Raw genomic sequence first — 23,664 nt, 5'->3', positions numbered from 1 at the left:
GTTTGAATAATCAAATGCCTTTGAAACATCTGTCCTTTTAATATTAAAAAAATATAAAAATCCATTTGAAATTTAAATTGTCCAAGTTCACGTGGGAGTGACAGGGCACACTTCCACACTTAACAAAAGGTAAAAACAAAAAGCAAAAGCAAAGAAAGTTAAAAAAACATCAGTCAGTAAAAGAAGAAAAACAGAAGTGGAGCAAGTTTGGACGAAAGATGAAGAAGAAGAAAAAGCAAAGAGTCAAAGACAAAGAGGAGGTGGAGAATTATCGGCGAGGTGGCGTCGCTGCTAGAAAAGTGGAAGCGGCCGCAAGGTCTGGGTATCTTTTTTTTTTTTCGTTGGTTTGCACTTTACCGGTCGATTTTCATTTTCCGGCCGATATCCGGTATTTTTCCCGAAACGACCGGTACGTCCCGGTATGACCCGGTATTTGGAGCGGAACGAAACAGCCATGGTTCTGTTCCGGCCTAAGTACTGGTACGGCAAATTCCGACCTACTGGCCGAAACAGTACGGGAATTAACTTCTTATAGGCCATCAATCAATTATTTAAATTGTAATTATATCTTAAAAAAAATAAGGTTATGGATCATATGTAGACTTAATTCGACCAAATAAAAATTGTTTAATTTGAAGGGAAAACAAATTATCTTCAAACAATTTTAAAGAATTAAATTATATATTATATTAAAATACAAAATAATTTATTTATTTCCGTGCATGGCGTATGGCATAGTTCTGTGACTAGTCGATCATAATTGTGGAATGAAGAAACAGGGGGGTGTTTTTGAAAATAATTTTGCGAGTTAAACTGAAATGGTGTTTTAAAAAACACGATTTCGACCGAACCGTATGTGTAACTATCAATGTTATGTTATTTAACCAATTTTAGAGTTGGCCAAAGAAAAAGTCAAGTGGGGGTCCAAATGTCCAATCGTCTATAGTCTCCAGTTATGTCCAGCACAGCGATACAAATGAAAAGGTTTGAGTCTTTTCCGGGATTCCAGGTCGATTTTTCTATCTTTTTGAGTGTTATTCTCTTTCTTTCTATATCAATAAAAAATGTTCCTTTCGAAAGAAAAAAAAAGTTATTTTTGTCCTCATTTTTGCCATTTCCTAAGCTTCTTTATCAAGCACACTCACACGCATTTTAAGTCACTCTGCAACAACGTAGGAGTCTTAGTCACCACTTCTTACGATGAAAGCCGGCTTTATTTTATCTTTTATTGGGATAGAAATGGTTGGTCTGATGAAGGGCTAGTGACCCTTTTGGATTTAGCGCTTAGAACACTTGCTTGGGGTGCACTTTGTGTTTATTTGCGTACCCAATTGTTTAATTCAGGTGAATCAAAGTACCCTTTTTTATTGAAAGTTTGGTGGGGTTTCTTCCTCAGCTTTTCTTGTTATTGTCTTGTTTGTTCTTTATAGAGAACATGTTAGTTTACCAGTTCAAAATTTAGTTTCCAATGTTGTGTCTGTCATTTTGGGTTTGTTTTTCTGTTATGTGGGTTTTGTGAGAAGAAGGAGGGTGAAGACACCCTTCTTGAAGAACCTCTTTTAAATGGGGATTCTAATACCACTAATGAAGCTGAGTCAAATAAGTCAAAGGGGAGTGAAAATGTAACCCCTTATTTGAATGCTGGATTTTTTCAGCATTCTTACTTTTTCTTGGATGGGTCCTTTAATTGCAATTGGCAATAAGAAAACATTAGACCTTGAGGATGTCCCTCAACTTGGTCCTAGTGATAGTGTATTTGGGGCCTTTCGAACTTTTAAAAATAAGCTTGAGGCAGAGTGTGGGACAAGTAATGGAGTGACGACACTGAAGCTGGCAAAGTCATTAATCTACTCGGCATGGAAAGAGATTCTTTTAGTAGCCCTATACGTGCTGATATTCTCACTGGCTTCCTATGTTGGACCGTATCTTATTGAAACTTTTGTTCAATACCTCAATGGGCGGAGACAGTACAAGAATGAGGGATATGTTCTGGTTTCAGTGTTTTTTGCTGCAAAACTTGTGGAATGCATCTCACAGAGGCACTGGTTCTTTAGGGTGGCACAGGTTGGAATTAGGGTCCAATCAGTATTGATTGCATTGATTTATAATAAAGGTCTGACCCTTTCACGCCAGTCGAAGCAGGGCCACAGTAGTGGTGAGATCATCAATTTCATGACTGTTGATGCTAACAGAATTGGTGATTTCAGTGGGTATATACATAAAACATGGATAATTCTTGTTCAAGTTGTTATTGCGTTGTTACTTTTGTATAAAAATCTTGGGCTAGCTTCAATTGCGGCTTTGGTTGCAACCATACTTGTTATGTTGGCTAATGTTCCTTTGGGAAGATTACAAGAAAAGTTTCAGGACAAGTTAATGGAATCAAAAGACAGAAGGATGAAGGTAACGTCTGAGATTTTAAGGAACATGAGGATTCTCAAGCTTCAAGGATGGGAAATGAAGTTTCTATCAAAAATCATGGAGCTCAGGGGAACAGAGGCAGGGTGGTTGAAGAAGTTTCTTTACACTTCGACATTTACCACTTTTATCTTCTGGGGTGCTCCCACATTTGTGTCTGTGGTCACTTTTGGTTCTTGTGTGTTGATGGGGATTCCACTTGAGTCGGGGAAGGTCTTATCTGCACTTGCAACATTTAGGATTCTTCAGGAGCCCATCTATAGTCTTCCTGATACTCAATGATAGCTCAAACTAAAGTGTCCCTTGACCGAATTGTGTCCTTCCTGCGTCTTGATGACTTGCAGTCTAGTGTGATAGAGAGGCTTCCAAGAGGTAGTTCCAATACAGCAATAGAGATTATTGATGGGAATTTTTGTTGGGATTTATCTTCGTCAAGTGCAACATTAAAAGATATAAATTTGAAAGTGCAACAAGGCATGAGGGTTGCTGTTTGTGGGACTGTTGGCTCAGGCAAGTCAAGTTTGCTTTCCTGTATCCTGGGAGAAGTACCTAAGATATCTGGGACTGTTAAGTTATGTGGGACAAAGGCATATTTTGCTCAGTCACCTTGGATACAAAGTGGCAAGATTGAAGAGAACATATTGTTTGGTATGGAGATGGAAAGAGAAAAGTATGAGAAGCTCCTTGAAGTGTGTTACTTGAAGAAGGGCTTAGAAATTCTTCCATTTGGTGATCAAATAGTCATCGGTGAGAGAGGAATCAATTTGAATGGTGGGCAGAAGCAAAGGATCCAAATTGCACGTGCTTTGTACAGAGATGTTGATATATATTTGTTTGATGATCCTTTTAGTACAGTGGATGCTCATACAGGATCCCACCCGTTTAAGGTAATTTATTTTTCCTAATCTAATGCTATTATATTCAGTGTTAAATGATTTTATATTTTATTATGTATATAAGGTTGTCTTTTAAATTTTTTTTTTTTTTTTTCATTTATATGTTACACAAGAACCTAGTGGATTTTGAACCAACGACCTTACCCTCTTGCTGTTTTAATGTTTGAAAGAATTGCCATTTGAGCAGGACCTCAGTGACTGTTTTGTACATTAATTTATTGATTTACACACTTCAAGATGGGTTCTTGTGTGTGAGTTTAGGTACTTGAAAATCTATGCAATAGCATTTCCCTATGTTTGTTTTGTATTCTGTGGTGGTTGCCTAACTTCTTTTGAATTATATGCACTTCTATATGCCAGGAATGTTTGCTGGGACTTTTGGATTCAAAAACAGTTGTTTACGTTACTCATCAAGTGGAGTTCTTACCTGCCGCTGATCTTATCTTGGTGAGCTATTCAAATTTAGTTTCCTTCCAGCGTTTAATTTATGAACTTAACTTGGATGGAATGTTCCCCTCTTTTCTTTCTGGGAGTTTAACTTATAAGTTGTTGTTAGGTGATGAAAGATGGTACGATTACTCAATATGGAGAGTATAATGATATTCTCAATTCAGGAACTGATTTTATGGAACTCATGGGAGCGCATAAGGAAGCTTTTTCAGGACTTGATTTCACCATGGCTGGGTCAGTTTCTGGAAGTATGAGCTAGTAAGCTGGAAATCTGGATAGTACTAATTGGGTTGTGGAAAAACAAGAAGATAAAGATGTTCAAAATTGTAAAGAAGATGATGTATTCAGTTCAAAAGGACAGATTATCCAAGAAGAAGAGAGGGAGAAAGGTGGAGTGGGGTTTTCAGTCTATTGGAAATTTATTACTATGGCATATGGAGGAACTCTTGTGCCAATTATATTGCTGGCACAAGTTCTCTTTCCGACCCTTCAAATTGGAAGCAATTATTGGATGGCTTGGGCAACTCCTGTCTAAGAGGATGTGAAACCTGCAGTTGATAGCTCTACCCTAATGATTGTTTATGTTGCTTTGGCCATTGGAAGTTCTTTTTGTGTCCTTGTGAGATCCACACTTCTTAGAACAGCTGGATTCAATACTGCCAATCAACTCTTCAGCAAGATGCACTTCTGCATTTTCCGTGCCCCCATGTCATTTTTTGATGCCACTCCAAGTGGACGAATCCTAAGCAGAGTAAGTGGAAAAATGCTTGTGATTCTTCTTTGTTGGGTTCTTCATGCTTAGTTTCCAATATTTTATATATCTTTGTTCTTGAGTTTATGTAATGCTGCCGCTGCTTCTTATCCTTTCTCTCTCTCTCTCACTCTCTCTCTCTCTCTCTCCATGACACACACACACATTTACACATGGAGACATAAACATTCTTTCAGATAAATATTATTGCTTTTAATATTTTGACTAAATTAACAGTATGTTTCCTTGTAGGCTTCTACTAACCAAAGTGCAGTGGATTTGACTATTCTAAATCAAGTGGGGGCAGTTGCCTTCTCGTTGGTCCAGCTTCTTGGAATTATTGCTGTAATGTCTCAGGTTGCATGGCAGGTTTTCATCATTTTTATCCCAATGATTGCAACCTGTATCTGGTATCAGGTATACCTTTCTCAAATTATTGTCTTATGGAATTCTGCTGAAAAATGGCCTACTCACATATCTCAGATGACGTAAATGACATTACATGTGATATCATGCTACAATATTTAAAAAAAAAAAATTCTTCACTTTTTTGCTTTGTATATGATATAAGCTTTCGTAGATTAAATTTAATAACTGTATGCAGACACTTGCTATCATTTTGAAATAAAATTTCACCAAGTTGCTAGGTAAATAATTACTTGTTGAACAATGTGTTTTATTAAAATAGATGTTGCCAAGTTGCTAGATTGTAGTTTATTTTGCTGTGCCTTTTCACACTTTAATTTTCAGAATTTTCTTTGTTGCTATGGAAAATCTACTAATCATAAGCATCCATCAAACCCAACTCCCGTTGTAATATTTTTGTGCTTTCTTCTTGTGGAGAGATTTGTTCACACAAACTTGTAATCATGCAGCAATATTACATACCTTCTGCACGAGAACTATCAAGATTAGTTGGAGTGTGCAAAGCTCCAGTGATACAAGATTTTATTGAAACAATTTCAGGAGCAACAGCCATCAGGAGCTTTGATGAAGAATCAAGATTTAGGGACACAAATATGGAACTGGCAGATGCAAATTCTCGGCCAAGATTCAATATTTCTGGTGCAATGGAGTGGCTGTGCTTCTGCTTGGATATGTTATCTTCTATTACATTTGCATTCTTCTTGGTTTTCTTGATCTCCATTCCAGAGGGAGTCATTGATCCAGGTTGGTAATTCCCTTCTAGTGTCTTACTAACAGTCTGTTTGTAACTTTTTTTAAGGTAATGATGTGATCGTGGGAGTGTGATGACCTTTCACAGGCATCGATGGTCTTTCTTAAGACCTTTTTCTTGTGATTTGACTTCATGTTCAAAAGGATGTGGTTCATTATTGCCTCAATAGAATGAAATGGAATAGAATAGAATACATTTAGGAAAACGGAAAAGAAAGTAAAGAAATGAAATTAAGTAACTTTGTTTGGAAATTTTAAAATAAAGGAATGGAAGGTAAGTAACTTTGTTTGGAAGTAATATAGAGGAAAAAAAATGGAATCATTTAATCACAGTATTACTATTAGACCCTTGTTTCAAAATAAGGGTTGAATATATAAGGGTATTTTGAGAGTTTTAGTGAAAATTTCATTAAACCCCATTTTTTTCCCTCCTTCCAAACAAATTATAAGACTAATGAATTAGACTGCATCAATTCTCGAAAAAGATGTAAAGTAACAAGTAAATTGATGGAAAGCAGCAAGTTGCAATTGAACTAAGGATTCGAGAAATCTACCAAATAGCAAGTTTTCTGGAGGGCTAAGGGATTCGAAAATCTACCAGGCTACGAAGCTACCAATCTTCCACTAGAACTATGAGAACAGTAAACTACTGTTACACAAACGATTTAAAGGATTCTATTAAACTATGAACTACAAATTTGCCATGAGTCTAACAATGCTTCATAAATGGTAGAGTAGTGATTGCAAGCCGACTACTTACTTGTGTTAACGCCATACACTGAATTCTAAACTAGAAATACAGGAAATAAGATAACAAGTGAGACACATCTTCAATGAATGAGTTGTGCCCTTTCTTCATGAGAATCCTTCCTTTTATAGAGAAAAAGTGGTAGTTATTTCCAGCCAATAACTACCCAACAAGGCAAGGGAGTAGTTTATTCACTTCTTAGTGACTACCTTTCTTTTTCTCAATGTCTTCTACTTGAGTGACAAGTGGCTTCAAGTCTTCTATGTAATTGAAAAGTCGCATTTATTTCAACATGTAACAAAAATAGGGAGGCATTTTTTTTTCCTACCAATTAATCACTGCTCAAGATAACAAGTAACTAGTCACCACATAGCGTAATTGTCAATCACATATGGCGTAAGTAAAAAACTTACACATGGCATAGTTGCAAACTTACATGTTTATCATTTCTAAGATTACAAGTGGCTTTATGCCAACTTGATATTATTTTTATGGTATGAACAGAGTCCTTCCTATTGATTTAAAAAATTGGTAAAGGAACTCAAACAATAATTTCCCAATTGTTTTTTTTTTCTTTGTTTGCCTTTTCCTTGAAGGCATCGCAGGCTTATCTGTGACATATGGATTTAATCTAAACATGCTGCAAATGTGGGTAATATGGAATCTTTGTGAGTTGGAGAACAAAATTATATTGGTAGAAAGAATGTTTTAATACACTTGTATCACAAGCGAGCCAACTCTTGTGATAGAAGAAAGTCAGCCAGATCATTCTTGGCCATCACATGGAGAAGTTGATTTTCATGGTCTCCAAGTCAGTTCTTAGTTATTTATCACCAAATAAAATCATATTATGTATAGGTTCATTCATGACCGTGTTTTTTTGAGATGTATATCAACTAATGCTAATCATGCAATGTAGGTATGGTATGCCCCACACTTGCCTCTTGTATTACGTGGCCTCACATGTACTTTCATTGGAGAAATGAAAACTGGCATTGTAGGGAGAACAGGTAGTGGTAAATCAACTCTCATACAAGAACTTTTCCGGATTGTTGAACTTGCTGCCAGTTAGATAATAATAGATGGCATCAACATCTCTGTGCTTGGACTACATAATTTGCGATCTAGACTAAGCATTATCCCTCAGGATCCAACCATGTTTGAAGGGACTGTAAGAAGTAATCTGGATCCACTTGAAGAGTACACAGATGAAAAAATTTGGGAGGTAGGTTAGTTTCTTATTTGGTAATTGAAAGAACTCTCTCTTTATTACATTTTCCTCATAAATCAGGCATGCACTGCTTTTTTGGTTTTTAGTTAATAGATAGGACCTGCTAATACTATTTGTTTATGTTTTGGTTATAACTTTTCCCCTTAAATTTTTTTAGGCTCTGGATAAGTGTCAACTTGGAGATGAAGTTCGAAAGAAAGAAGGAAAATTGGATTCCACAGGTTCGTCTTTCCATCTTCTTATGTCAAATATTTTAGAACTATTTTGTGGAAATATATTGCTTATGTTCTTATGGAAGATGCAGTTAGCGAGAATGGAGAAAATTGGAGTGTGGGTCAGAGGCAGCTGGTCTGCCTTGGCCGTGTGCTGCTTAAGAAAAGTAAGGTATTGGTGCTTGATGGAGTTACTGCATTCGTTGATACTGCTACAGATAATCTGATTCAGCGGACCCTCAGGCAACATTTTTCCAACTGTACTGTCATTACAATTGCACATCGGATAACTTCTGTTCTTGATAGTGACATGGTTCTGTTACTAAATAATGGTTAGTATGGCATATGATTTTTTTACACTCCTATAGCTTTTGCCTGTTTAGTTCTTTCATGGTTAGAATGATTTCATTGTAATCCTTCGGTGAGATAGGAAGGAAGGTGTGAAAGGGGTAGATATCATTCTAGTTATATGAAATCTTTAAAACTATAAAGGATTCCTTGAATTCACAAGAAAGAAATAGAGACAATAAGCTAACTAAACTTTCATTGATAAAATATGATTTCAATTGTCGTTTTATAGATTACAGCATATTTAAACGCTTCCAAAAAATTATTTTCCGTGTAAAAACATTTCTAAAGAAATTCTTAATTTTGCATTTCATGATAGGGATCTAATATGACTAGAAAAGCATTAAAATTACCTAACATCAAGGAAATAAAACCCAACTCATAAAACTTAGAAAATTACATAAAAATTTCAAAAAATTAACAAATGATAAAAATGGACTCTATATTTTGTCTTAGATTATATGGCTTAGAAGCTCTTCTTAATCTTTGTGTAGGGCTTATTGAGGAACATGATTCTCCAACAAGATTGCTTGAAAACAAATCATCATCTTTTGCACAACTTGTAGCAGAGTACACTGTGAGGGCAAATTCGAGCTTTGGGAAGTAAAGTTGTTGAGATTATTTGTGCTTTATTTGACTCTGGCAACTTTGTTGAGAATGACTCAAAATAATTGGTTCTATGGTCTTGTTTGAACTGTGAGAAGGATATCAGTGGGATTTAGGTGACCTAGCTAGTTAGCGGTTACTTTAGTACATTATAGATAGAAGATTTTATAATAATGGTCATTGACAAGAGTAACTAAGTTGAAACTTTTATGCTTGAAATGACTGTGTTTTTGGCATATTCTACCAACAAAGATTTGTCCAGCTCGTCTAAGCTTAAGAGAACATATCTTTTATTTCTATTCTTTCCCTTAGTATTTATCTTGTTGAATTGTCAAATTAGGTATCATCAAACCCACTTAAGTGAGTTTTATCTCTCGGGATAGAAATATTACTTAAGGAAGTGAGCTTTAGGAACTAGACTGATTGGCATGGTTGAGTCTTTACACTCTGTTTTGATACACATACACTCAAAAATTGGTGAAAAAAAGCAACAATAAAGGAGATATATAGGCATTAACCCTGTATCTCACCTCAATACTTATGTCTCAGTTTTGTTTTTGTTAGTCAGCTTATCTCCACAAATGTTTGGGGCATCCTATTGAGCTTGGTGGTAAGATTTTTCTGTAGATGATTAGCTCAAGTTTTGGAGACGAAGGGCTTGTATTTTGTGAGTAATTATGCATTTAAACTTGATCTTTTATTCGGCACAATCAACTTTCTCATTTAAATTAGTTGGATTAAATATGAAATCACCTAAAAATATTTTCAAGTGAGGAAACGACCTTATCGTGAGGATAATTGTGCTAGAGACTTTGCTCAAGAGACTGACCTATTAATCAACATGTTTTTAACTTTAATGATACTAGTCGCAGATTCAAGGGATGTGAGGAAAAATTTGATGAATAATTTTTTTTGTTTGGTTAAGTGAAAAAAGAAAATAGTAGATGAGACTTGTAAGTGTTAATCCTAAATCCTTAAAATGATGTGATTATTTTCTAACAAAATATAGTCGATACAGTGTATTAGACTTTTTAAATTAAGCTATCTATATTTGTTATCTGAAAGTGTTTTAAATTTTTTAAAAAAATTTTGGGAACAAAATGCATTTTATATTCAGTTATTATGTAAGACAAGCTATTTTGTAAATAATGTACTTTGTGATTGAAATTTCTAATACTTTTTACAGACAATTCATGCTCTATATAAGTCTTGAATGACTTAAAGAAGAAGTAAATAAATCCTTTACTTATATTTCCAAAAAAAATAAATAAATACAGAACTCGTTTACCAATAACCTAATTCTTTACCAAGAACCCAAAGGAATAGAAGAAAAAACTCTGTTTTTGCATGAATTTTTTATTTGTCCTATTTTGATTCTCTACTTTTCATATACATGGGAAATGAAATGGGCAAAAAAAGATTTAAGAATTAAATCAAGGTACCATAGCTTAAAAAAAAATAAAAATAAAATAAAGGTACCACAATTGTAAACTTGGTGTTAGTTTGGATAGCAACGCGTTTGTGTTTGAGCTGGCGACTGCGTTTTTTGTGGGTTCTGTGTACTGTTCATGGGACCTGCAAGTACGAATTTCAGCAAATTTTTCTTTAAAATTAGGTCTCATAACATTATTCGCATATTTAAAAATTATTTTATTATAGTATTTTCAGTTTTCAGTAATAAGCGATATGCAAACAGGCCCTTAATCAAACATATGGAGTAAAACTGACAGATGAAATGATAATTACATGTGATGCTAGAGGCGCATGATAATCTATGAAGCACGGGTGCGTTTCGGAACTCGGGTGTGTTTCAGAACTCGGGTGCGAGTGTGACGGGACTCAGCAATTAAAAAATTATTAAAAATATTTTTATATAGTGAATTTAATATTTTTATATAAAAAAATTCAAATAAATTGTAGAATTTATTATTAAAAAACAATTATTTATGATTTGTTTTTAATAAAACCAATACTTTTGGTAATTGTAAACAAAAAACCACATTTCAAGTAGGTTCTTTTACTCATTTTCCAATTCCCAAGCCCACTCACGCTAAATAATTGACTTTCTCACCTGCTTAATTTATATTCTTTTGTTACATAATTTTATTTTTCTTCCATCCATTTTTTTTTTTTTTGTCTTTTCATCTTCTTCTTCCTTCTCTCTCTCTTTTTTCTTTTTTTTCCTCTCACAAGGCCACATGAAGCAGAAGAATGGCAGCCGCTGCCCATTTCGGCCAGTTTCGGCCGGAATCGACCGTATTGGCTTGTTTCGGCCGGAATCGGCATGTTTTGGTGGCCGTTTCAGTTCCTGTTTTTGCCGGAATCGGCCCATTTTGGCACGAATCGGTGCGAATCAAAAAGAAAAAGAAAAAGAAGGGAGAGTCGGCGAGTCGACCGCCAGACGCCGCGTTGGGCCGCATCGGACTCCAGTGCGGCGACCTTGGAGCTGCGTCAGTGCTTTCTAGAAGATAATGTAAGTAAATAATTTATTAATTGATATTTTTTATTTGAGTAAAATTTATTAATTGATTGAATGTGAATCATGTGCTACAATGATTAGTGACCTTCACAATGCCACAAGTTTCTTAGGGAAATGGGAAAGCGAGTAAATTAAAATATCTTCCACACTTTTGGCCATAGAATAGAAATAGTAAACTTACACCCAAAAACCCAAAAAAAAAAAAAAAAGGTCATTGGATTTGTCAATTTACTTCTTAATAACGCTAAAATCTGAGTCGAGTGAAGCCAATTTTATTCAAGTTTCTAGGGTAAAGTTACTTAATTTTATTTTTAGAGCACTAAACACAAATCAAACTTGAACACATCTTCTTCTTAAAAAAAAAAAAAAAAAAAAAGACTTGACCACATTTTCATAAATTTATGTCAATGATTGATTAAATTATAGTTGAGAGTATATTTTTGGGTTTGATTAGAAAGATTGATCTTAATTTATGAACTTATTTGCTAGAAGTCATGTATAATTTTTATTAAAGAAATGGAGTATTTAAATTATAAATTTTTTTAGAGATGATGATGATTTGATGATTTTTTGCCCTTTTTTTTTTGGTGAAGCTTGTTTGCAACTACAACAAGATGCTCTCTCCTCTCACATAGATAGTGGATCCCATCATAATTTATCTTATTGTATGTATTTTTTGTTTATTGCAAGTCTGACTTTACTTTTTGTTGTTGCCACCTTTGGTAGAAAAATCGATCAATTTATTTCATTTAGCTTCTAACTTTTATTTTATAGTACTTTCACTTAAAAAAATTCAGTAAAAAGCTAAATTAGCTAATCCAAAACGAACAGTTAACGAGTTTTAAATAAGATGGCAAAGCTTGAAAATGGAGAGGATTTAAAATCCTGAAAGAGTTACCTCCAAAACAAGACTGGTTTAAAGCTAACAGTGATGGTGCCGTATTTTCAGAGGTGAACAGAGTAGGTTTGGGAGTAATTATACATGATTCTCAGGGACAGTTTATGGCATCAATGGTGCAACAAGTCTGGCTCCCTAACTGGGTTGTGGCGGTTGAAGCTTTTGCTATTCATGCAGAAGTCCAGTATGCAACCTGGATCAATGCACTCAAGCACCTAAGGGCCTTTTGTTTTCAATAATGTTCAACGTGAAGGCGATGTGGTAGCTTTTAGCTAGAAAAGCACTAGAAGTAGAGGATTTCACTGCTTGGATGGATTCGGTTCCTGATGACATTGATTGTATTCTATCTGCAGATGCAGATTAGCTTTTGCAGAATAAAAATTCAATCTTGATTCTAAAAAGAGCAAATAAATAAAGTTAAAACAAAAAACTAGCACAAAAAAGCAAAAAAACTGTCGGACGGACACATGGTTCAGGTCCAACCAGCAGTTGCAGTCAGAGTCAGTGTCCCTACAAGTTCACACCTTTCCGGCTAAAGATGAAAACTTTTCTTTGTGCTGTTCATTCATGTCACTAGCCAATGTATGAGTTCTTGGTCACCATGACTCATATACAATCCATCTAACACCCACTAAAGCTTTGTCATTTGTGTTGCTTATCTCATGGGTGTGCAAGAAATTCAAGGTGGGGCACAGGGAAGGTCCAAAGGAGATGTTTAAGAAGAGAAGGGGTTTGTGCCTGTAATTTGTTGTTTTTGGTGTTTTTGTGTTTAGTCTAGTGTTATGTTTATTGAATTACTTCTATTTGTTAGAAATGATTGGTCTGCTGAAGGTCAAGTAACCCTTTTGAATTTTGCCCTCAGAGCATGCTTGGGGTGCAGTATGTGTTTACCTGCACTCCCAGTTGTTCAATTCAATTAAATCAAAGTACCCATTTTTATTGAGAGTTTGGTGGGGCTTCTATCTCTGCGTTTCTTGTTATTGCCTTGTCACAAATGTTATTCTTTATAGAAAATGTGTTAATTTACCAGTTCAATATTCTGTTTCCGATGTTTTATCTGTTGTTTCGGGTTTCTTCCTCTGTTATGTGCGGGTTTTTGGAAAGAGTGAGGGTGAGGATACCCTTCTTGAAGAACCTCTCTTGAATGGTGATTCTAGTGCTAGCAATGAACCAGAGTCAAGCAAGTCCAAGGGGGTTGAAACTGTAACCCCTTATTCAAGTGCTGGATTTTTCAGCAATCTTACCCTCTCCTGGCTGGGTTCTCTAATTGCCCTTGGCAATGAGAAGACTTTAGACATTGAGGATGTTCCTCAACTTGCTCCCAGTGATAGCGTAGTTGGGGCTTTCCTGGCATTTAGAAATAAGCTTGAGGCAGAGTGTGGTACAGTTAACAAAGTGACCACATTGAAGCTAGTGAAGGCATTGATCTTCTTCGCATGGAAAGAGATTCTTTTGACAGCCATATACGTGATGATGAACACATTGGCTTCCTATGTCGGGCCATATCTTATTGACAATTTTGTTCAGTACCTCAATGGGGGCCAACATAACAAGAGTGAGGGCTATGTTCTAGTTTCAGTAATTTTTGCTGCAAAACTTGTGGAATGTATCTCAAAAAGGCATTGGTCCTTTAGGTTGCAGCTGGTTGGAATTAGGGTCCGATCAGTATTGGTTACAATGATCTATAATAACGGTATGACCCTTTCATGCCAGTCAAAGCAGGGCCACACTAGTGGGGAGATCATCAATCTTATGACAGTTGATGCTGAGAGGATAGGGGACTTTGGTTGGTATATGCATGATCCATGGATGGTCCCTCTTCATGTTGCTATCACATTGTTAATTTTATATAAAAATCTTGGGCTTGCTTCAATTGCAGCTTTTTTTGCAACTGTACTTGTTATGTTGGCTAATTATCCATTGGGAAAATTACAAGTGAAGTTTCAGGACAAGATAATGGAGTCAAAAGACAGAAGGATGAATGCAACATCTGAGATTTTAAGGAACATGGGGATTCTCAAGCTTCAAGGATGGGAGATGAAGTTTCTATCTAAAATTTCCAAGCTCAGGGAGACCGAGGCAGGATGGTTAAAAAGGTATGTTTACACTATGGTGATGACTACATTTGTCTTTTGGGGTGCCCCCACATTTGTGTCTGTGGCCACTTTTGGTGCTTGTACGCTCTTTGGAATCCCACTTGAGTCGGGGAAGATCTTATCTGCACTTGCAACGTTTAGGATTCTTCAGGAGCCTATCTTTTATCTTCCCGAGGGTATCTCAATGATTGCTCAAAGTAAAGTGTCCCTTGATCGAATTGTATCATTCCTTCATCTTGATGACTTGCAGTTTGACACAATAGAGAAGCTTCCAAGAGATAGTTCTGATACAGAAATAGAGATTATTGATGGGAATTTCTCTTGGAATTTGTCTTCCTCTAATCCTACATTGAAAGATATAAATTTGAAAGTGCAACATGGCATGAGGGTTGCTGTTTGTGGAATTGTTGGTTCAGGAAAGTCTAGTTTGTTTTCTTGTATCCCTGGAGAAATTCCTAGGATATTTGGCACTGCTAAGTTGTGTGGGACAAAGGCCTATGTTGCTCAGTCACCATGGATACAAAGTGGTAAGATTGAAGAAAACATATTTTTTGGTAAGGAGATGGAAAGAATGAGGTATGAAAGGGTCCTTCAAGCATGTTCATTGAAGAAGGATCTGGAAATTCTCTCATTTGGGGATCAGACAGTTATAGGTGAGCGAGGAATCAATTTGAGTGGTAGGCAGAAGCAAAGAATCCAAATTGCACGTGCTCTATACCAAAATACTGATATCTATTTATTTGATGATCCTTTTAGTGCTGTGGATGCTCATACAGGATCCCACCTCTTTAGGGTAATTTTCTATACTACTCTAATGTCATTACGTTCTAATTAAAATGAGTTTTACCCCCCTAATTTATCATATATATATATATTAACTGATGCTGTACAAATTGAAGATGGTTTCTTGTTTTTAGTTGGGATACTTGAATGTACTTGCACTTTGTTCGGATTTTGTTTTCTGTAGTTGCTGCTTGGCTCTTTTGAAATGGATTTATTTGATACCTATATGGCAGAAATGTTTGCTGGGCCTCTTCGAGTTCAAAAGTAGTGATTTATGTTACTCATCAAGTAGAGTTCTTACCTTCTGCTGACCTTATCTTGGTGAGCCATTCACACTAAGTTTCTTTTCACCTTTTTCTTTATGATTTCAACTTGTGGATGGATTGTTCATTTGGTGGCCAGATCATTCTTGGCCACCAAATGGAGAAGTGGATATTTGTGATCTGCAGGTAGTTTTGGTCCATTACTATTTATTACCAACCAAACGTAATCTTGTTAATAAGGTCATTCATGACTAAGATTTTTATGTGTTCTACATTATTTAATGATAAGGGGTGTAATGTAGGTAAGGTATGCCCCACATATGCCACTTGTTTTGCGAGGTCTCTCATGTACTTTTCCTGGTGGAATGAAAACTGACATTGTAGGGAGAACGGGCAGTGGTAAATCAACTCTCATACAAGCACTTTTCCGGATTGTTGAACCTGCTGCTGGTCAGATAATTATAGATGGAATCAACATCTCCTTGATTGGACTGCATGATTTGCGATCTAGACTAAGCATTATCCCTCAGGAACCAACAATGTTTGAAGGGAATATAAGAAGCAACCTGGATCCACTCGATGAGCATGCAGATGGACAAATTTGGGAGGTGGGTTGATTTCTTCTTGGGTTATTAAAAGAATTTTCTCTTTGCTAAATTTGTTTGTAAAGTGGCCATGCAATGCCTTTATGATTTGCGGTCAATGGGTGGCATTTGCTTTTATTTATTTATTTTTTCTGATTTATTCACTGCCTTAAATTTTTCCCCTTGAATTGTTTTAGGCTTTGGATAAGTGTCAACTTGGAGATAAAGTTAGGGAGAAAGAAGGAAAACTAGATTCCACAGGTTTGTCATTTCAGCTTCTTATGTGGAATATTATTAAATTATGTAATGGAAACATATTACTTATATTCTTAGGGATGCTGCAGTTAGTGAGAACGGAGAGAATTGGAGTGTGGGTCAGAGGCAGCTGGTCTGCCTTGGCCGTGTGCTGCTCAAGAAAAGTAAGGTATTGGTGCTTGATGAAGCTACTGCATCTGTTGATACTGCTACGTATAATCTGATTCAGCAAACCCTCAGTCAACATTTTTCCAACTGAACAATCATTACCATTGCACATCGAATAACTTCCGTTCTTCATAGTGACATGGTTCTGCTACTAAATAATGGTTAGTTTGACCATATGACTTTCTCCTACTTCTAATGTTGTTTCTCGGTTTATATGATTTCATTGTAATCCTATGGCTTAGGCGCTTAGCAAATTTCACTGAATCCTGCTGCAGGGCTTATAGAGGAATATGATTCTCCAAATAGATTGCTAGAAAACAAGTCATCGTCTTTTGCTCAACTTGTAGCGGAGTACACGGTAAGGTCAAATTCTAGTTTTGGGTAAGTTAAGCGACTAAAGCTTATTTGGACCTTGCTGAACGATATTGATGAGATTTTGTTGATCTGGCTAGTGGTTTCTGTGTGTTGTAGGCATATTGTACGAACAAATGGTGTACACTACTAAATATCAGATAATAAAAAATAGTGATAGTGTAGGTTGTAACTTTTTTGTTTGAAGTAAGCTACATGCCGGACTTGATTGATGGCATTTTATTCCTCCATACAGTTTTCAAGTGTATACGAAATGCATCTGTTTAAGGCTATGCTGTCAAATGGTAGGTTAAACGTAATAGTTGTGCACTTTTAAGCAAAGGTCTAAGGTGCTTAAAGCCCAATCTCAAACACTTGGACAATCCTCTTCCTTTCTAATGTTGTCAAGAAAGAAAATTGAGGATTTTGTGTTTATAAATGAAAGAATGGAAAGCAAGCTCGATGGTTGGAGGAGCAAATATTTGTTTAACGCATTTGCTTTATAATGAGCTTGACAAGGTTACTCTGATAAGATCAATTGTTCAAACAATCCCTTCATACACAGTTTCAACCTTCCAACTACCAATCTTGCTCTATAATAGGCTTGACAAGGTTACCAGGATGTTTTGATGGAATTCTGTTAAATCAGAAAGGTTCTAACTTGCTTTGAACTTGTGGGAATCTGTATGAACCCCAGTACAATGTGGGCATTTAGGACTTAATAAGTTTGCTGAGATACATAGAGCATTTCTGTCCAAACTACCACGCCAAATGATCAATGCCATTGTCAAAAGCTTCTTTGAGGCAAACACTCCTGCAGAATGTTGTCAATTTGGGAGGGAATTTTAGGTGCCAGGGAAACCATTTGAAGAGGAGAATGATTTGTAATTGCAGATGGGAAGAAAGTGAATTTGTGGAAGGATCCATGGATCCTGTGGAATGAGGATTTTAAACCAAAAGCTAGTAGCCAATGACACCTCCAACCCTATGCTAGTTTCAAAGCTAACATTGCCAAACAACAAAGGTTGGGATAAATGGTGGCTAGAAAGCGTATTCAGTCAACTATCTGTAGATATATTTGCTGTATCCGTATCTCCACAACCGCGATTCTGTTTACTTGGGCATCAACTCTACCACTTCGTTGATCAATCTTTACAAATAGGTCAAGACATGGATGTCATTGCTACTTATGCTACCAACGAACCTCTTAGTTCCTGAATTATGAGAGCAGTAGCACCAATTTGGCTTTCCTGCAGTGTCAAGAGCTTCTATTATGCTTTGGTCTCCATATGCGTGAACAACATTGTTGATGTGGGCCGTGTGGCTTCTATTGCCAAGCCCAAGTCAACACAAGTTTTCCAAATAATTGTTGTATTAGGAGTCCAAGATTGCCGAGTTAACATATATCCCTATATATATGTTACTAGTTACGGCAATAGGAGAACCTGAATAACCTAGGAGGCTACAGCGCATAAGAAAATAGGTCAACTTCTATTCTTATTGTTTCTATGAGAGAGTGATAGGGTGTATTTGGGATTTGGGTTTCTTGAGAGTGTTTTTGTGCACTATTGTATCTCCTTATTTGACGTTGCCGTAAAGGTAGGCGGTTTGCCGAACCACGTAAATTCTTGTATTTTTTGTGTATGCTTGTTATTTAATTTCCGCTTGCTTATTGTTATTGATTTGAGTCCTGGAGTGCCATTTGCACAACAAACATCCTCTTCATTCTCAAACATGGATTAAAAAAAAAAAAAAAAAAAAACAAAAGATGGGATAATATGCAAAACGGATCAATGAAAAAGGAGAAAAAAATAATGTTCAAAAAGAATAGAAAAAAGAAAAGAAAATACTTCAAATATCTATATTTACTTATTAATTTTTAGTTTATTTAAATGAATTATTTTTAGTTTGATATACAAGAACTCTGATAAATTCTTGTTTGCAATGCTATCAAACCACTGCAATCCCACTTCATTGAAAAAGCAACTGGATGATTGCTTTCTGCCACAAAGGCAATCAATTATTTATGCAAAGTATTAATAGATTTTCAAGAATTTACCTACAATTTTACTTCGTCTAAACTCATCCAAATATCAATTTCCCAATTGCTCATCCAAATATCATATTATCTTCCAATTGTCTTGATCATATGATGCTGTACAATATGTTAAAACAAAAAGGTTTGCAATTTGTATTGCAGCTAAATCAATATTGGCTTCTCAGATTGCAAGAAAAATTTACAAACCAAAGTTGTGTTCAAATACATAAATGTGTAATCCAATGATGTTTGGATCTTTCTATGATGGCCATAGCATGCACAAAATGTTTTGAAAAGAATCAACAGAACATGAAAGAGTGTTTGTCTAAGTGTACAGGGAAAAACAGATCATATGCAAGTTATTTAGCTAGCTCCCTGACTTGTTGCGTACAGATAAAATATAGTATCTATTCAATGAAACAGAACACTAAAAATTAGTACCTTCTACGTAGAAATTATAGTATTGAAAAATTCTATAATTTCATGATGTTTATCTAAAAAGGCTTAGTGCTGCATTATTTCAATTATTTTTGCAAAAAATGATTATACAAAACTTAGAGAATTCATATTATAGCATATTTTGTAAAAACACAACTAGAAGAATATTTTTTCAAGTATATATATAGTTGGGGTGGGAGATTTAAACCTTGCATATCTCCGCTGATAATATTAAGAAGTGTCAATCAATTAAATTACAAGACTTTTGACAAGTTAAAAGCATTGCTGAGCAAGCTCTCAAAAGATCAGCTAGATGGTCCGAAATAACCTAAAGTCTTCCATCATAAAGTCCAAGTACAGAGATCATTGTGCAACTTTCTTTTCCCAACAAAGAATAGAATGATTTAAGATAAGTTTCAATGTCAAGTCTTCATTGTAAGCTTAGCCCCAATTCAAAGATTGGTTTAAAGAGTAATGCTATATACAAAAAATTTGACAACATTTTTTATATCAATTAAGTTGATAAATTTTTATTGATTCTTATCTGAACTCATTACTAATATAATTTTTTTTACTTGCCATTAATAATATGTCACATTAGTAGTTGTCATTTTTTTTTTTTTTTTCTGGGTGTGTTTTTAGACTTTCTCTTGACCTAATTCAAAATGATGGTGGCAGCCTTCTCTAGAGGTCAGCTTTGTTGCCAATTTCTAACCATGACAATTTTTTGTTTTTGAGAAAATTTCTAACAGTAACTTGGCCCTCCTAATTTGACACAGTTAACTTGGCCCTTCCCTACTTTCTTGGGTACAAAAAATGAAAAAAGTCCAATACCCAACAGCCCAAACAAAACACAACCAAACTGAACATCGAGACTGCCAGACTTCAAACCCATTTCTCTCTCTCTCTCTCTCTCTCTCTCTCTCTCTCTCTCTCTCTCTCAAATGGTTTGGCTGATCGATCTCTCTGCCTTCATATTCTCCTTTCTAACGAGAAATTATTAGGTCCATTAGGGAACGTTGATGTGGTCTTTGACTTCTTAACCAATAAAATGTTATTATTTATGTAAATATAATATAATCTGGTAATTTTTATTTTTTATTCTTTGTGTTAATTAAAAAGCTCACACATATATTTACATAAATGACATCATCTCATTGGTTAGAGGGGACCACATTAGCAGCTCTCCGTGTAAATAATAATTTTTCCTTTCTAACTGTTTCATCTGCTGAGGACACCATAGTCATGGCCAAGCTCCTAGCCTCCTTTAGAACCGCCCCAAGAGGCTAGTCCATCACCATAGACTGCTGCAAGTGGAAAAACGTTAACTGCGACGGAAGCAACCATGGCACCTCCATCAACTTGGTTCCTCAGTTTCTCACGGGGCTCTTCCTTCCAATCTCGGCACTCTCAACAAACTCACCACTCTCTCTCCAAGGCAACTCTCTCTCTAGACCTCTCCCTTCCCTTGCCAACCTCACTTCTCTCCAAAGTCTCTACCTTGACAACAACAATTTCGCCTCCATTCCTTCAGGTTTCTACCAAGGACACAAAAACAGACCTTAACCTTGAGCCAAAACCTTAATCTTGCACCTTGGACCATCCTCACCGAGTTGACTCAGGCCACTATTTTAGTCACTTCTATGCTAGCAACGCAATCATTATTGAGTCTTTATCAGATTTCGTTGGATCCTTCCTCTGTCTTCAAGATTCTAACTTTCTTACAACAATCTTGATGAAAGTGGCGGTTTTAGGATTTTTTTTTTAAGATGGTCACTTAAAAAATTTAAATTATACATAATTTAATAAATAAAAAAAACTTGAATATATCAACGTATAAAAAATAAAGAAAAAAAAAACCCAAATATATGAATTATTACAACCTTCTATTAACATAGAGAAGAAAAAAAAAAAAAAGAGAGAAAAAGACGAGTAAAGTAAGAGAATTGTTGAATTCAAATTAGATTTAGTAATAACTTACCACATAGGATTTGCTTGAAATTATTGTAAATAAGTTGTAGACGTAGTATTACTCTTATTTTTGTTAAACTCAAATTATTGTGATTTTCATGTGTAAGGACACAATTTGTAGCGACCCAAAACGATGCTGGGCTTGTACGTAAATAGGCCCAAACAATATCATTTATAGAGCGTGGGTTTGAAAGGTTAGGCCTTTGTTACCAGACGGTGGTTTGTCGTGGTTTTCATATAGAATCAAATCGTGTTCATTCGAGGAGTCTTTCTCCTGGAGGCGGGCTGGGAGGCTTTGTTTTTTGGCCATTTTTCCCAGCCTTTTCTCCCGGATTGCCTGTTCCTCCTTTTATATTCGCCTGTATTCCTTATCCTTTGTCCATGTGTAGGATCGACTTTTCCAAGACTGATACTTGTCCCATCAGCTCATACCCAAAGTGGTTGGGAGTGGTTGTAAAAGTTGAAGAGCATGGCTTTGTCAGGTGCAGAATGCTTTATTGCAGTTCTGGCAGCCTTTTACGTGTGCTGTTCCCGCACTGTAATCACTTTTCCTTTTAGGGGCATTTATGGCATGCCGAGCAGGAGCTCGTCCTCGGCCATTTCCTTAGGTCGTCTATGACTCTCATGATGTGTACTCGGCCCTGTATCTCCTCGGCGCAGACCTTGGGCCTTAACATGAAATGGGCTAGGGTCACAAACTCTCTGGCCCCACAATAGCCCCTCAAAATCCTGCTGTTCGACCTCTTGGTCGGAGAGGAGAGTTTTGGGTGATGCCACGCCTTTATTGCGGTCTGCTTAGATCTGTCCTTCATCAATGTGGGTGTCTCTTCATCTATCCAGGAAACACACCGGACTACGAGACATTCTTCTGAATTCATTCGCGCTACGTTCTTGCTGTTTCATTATCCGAAACGCGCCTTTAATGATTTCCCTTTACGAGACCATTTAAATTCGACGGTTATAGATGGCGTGGGGAAGTGGAGTGGGTATATTCTTGTTTACAGATTTTCTTGGAAATTTGGATAGATTAAATGCCTCCCGTTTTGCTCTTCATATAAGAAGAAAGGCGAGAGGTTACCTCTCTTATACAGAGACCTTTTAATTTTTTTAAAGTCTGAAACCCTTAGCCTCCCCCAGAGTTTCCTCTATCCGCTAGTTTACACCTTGAATCGGGATATATTCGAGATAGGAGCGGGAATGAAGGGACCATACCCTTCCCAGAAATGCCATGTTCTTCTGAAACTCAATATGGCTCGGTCAGGGCAGGGATGACAAAGACTCAAGATACTTCTCATTCTTCCTTCAGCCAAAATCTGAAGCAGGGGCTCGTCGCGTCAAACTTTTGGTGCGACTGAGCTGGGGTCACCCATTATCAGTACCAGCCGCTCTCTTATGAGCATAGCTAACATGGCACCAGTGTGTTAGGAGTCAGGACTGACGCAGGGACAAAGTATCCTTGCTTCTTCCTCTCTTCCTTCACTGGTGCCTTCTTTTGCCCCCCCTTCTTCTTCTTTCCTATCACCAGATCCATCCTGGTACTTTTCCTTCTTCCTCTTCTTCTCCTCTTCTACTAAGGAAGGTCCTCCTCTCAATATGGGTGCTACTGGGGCAGAATTGGGAAAGACTTGGGAGCAAAGTTTAAAAAGATTTCTGGCTGTTTGTTTGTTTTGTTTTTGTAATTCGTTTTCTATATAGACTTGTTTAAGCCCTTCATTGTACGCTGTAATACCTCTTTATATTAATAAAAGTCATCATTGCTTTATTTCGTATATTCTATCTCTTCTTTTTGAAATGGTTATGCCGTGAATAGACGTACTACCCTGTGACTTCTTTTTTATTTTTATACTATGAACGATGCTTAGGGCCGAAATCCCAGTTAATAAAAAGACCTTGCTCTGTGCTTATTGAAACTATCTGGCATAATAATGCCGATTTGAACAAATGATACTTAGGGCAGAAATCCTTACTAGGAAGAAAAGAAAAAGATATTATGATGAGCTTATTAGAGCTGTCTGGCATAATAACGCCGACCTGAGAAAACAATATTTAGGGCCGAAATCCCTTACCAAGAAAAAAGATGTTATTATGAATTTATTGGAGGTATCGCGTACAATAAGACCGACCTGAAAATGGGTTGTATACGCCAAACTTGAACGAGATGATGGCTGAATGCTCGATGATGTGTAGGAAGTAATCATCCGAGGATATATAACCCAAAAATGAACAGCCCCTGCAGGTCGCTGAGTAATAAGGCGTTTCGCCATCTTCATAATAACTTTCATAGCCTTAACCTTTTCTGGTATTTAGTCTGAGGACTGACCGACTTAGAATTCTTCTTAAGTAGCTGACTTTTCCATAGGTTTGAGTCCGAGGACCATGCAATACCTTAGTTCTGTCCAAAATTTGATATTTAAGTAGTTGGTTTCCCCATAGGTTTGAGTCCGAGGACCATGCAATACCTTAGTTCTGTCCAAAACTTGATATTTAAGTAGTTGGTTTTCCTA

The 23,664-nt window shown here is 36.3% G+C and overlaps 2 pseudogenes across 1 annotated transcript; both read left to right on the top strand.

The window, feature by feature from the left end:
* Window positions 1-180: 180 nt before the first annotated feature.
* On the top strand, window positions 181-12,854 carry LOC115991898 (annotated as a pseudogene).
* Window positions 12,855-12,993: 139 nt separating this feature from the next.
* Window positions 12,994-16,910, top strand: LOC115990966 (annotated as a pseudogene). The gene is made up of 7 exons (XR_004092164.1): window positions 12,994-15,102; window positions 15,277-15,356; window positions 15,463-15,541; window positions 15,658-15,963; window positions 16,137-16,200; window positions 16,284-16,523; window positions 16,638-16,910. The product of XR_004092164.1 is annotated as an ABC transporter C family member 3-like (transcript).
* The last annotated feature ends 6,754 nt before the right edge of the window (window positions 16,911-23,664 follow it).

This window comes from Quercus lobata, chromosome 5, assembly GCF_001633185.2.
Source record: "Quercus lobata isolate SW786 chromosome 5, ValleyOak3.0 Primary Assembly, whole genome shotgun sequence".
Taxonomy (NCBI): Eukaryota; Viridiplantae; Streptophyta; class Magnoliopsida; order Fagales; family Fagaceae; genus Quercus; species Quercus lobata.
This window is presented reverse-complemented; position numbering and strand designations above follow the sequence as displayed.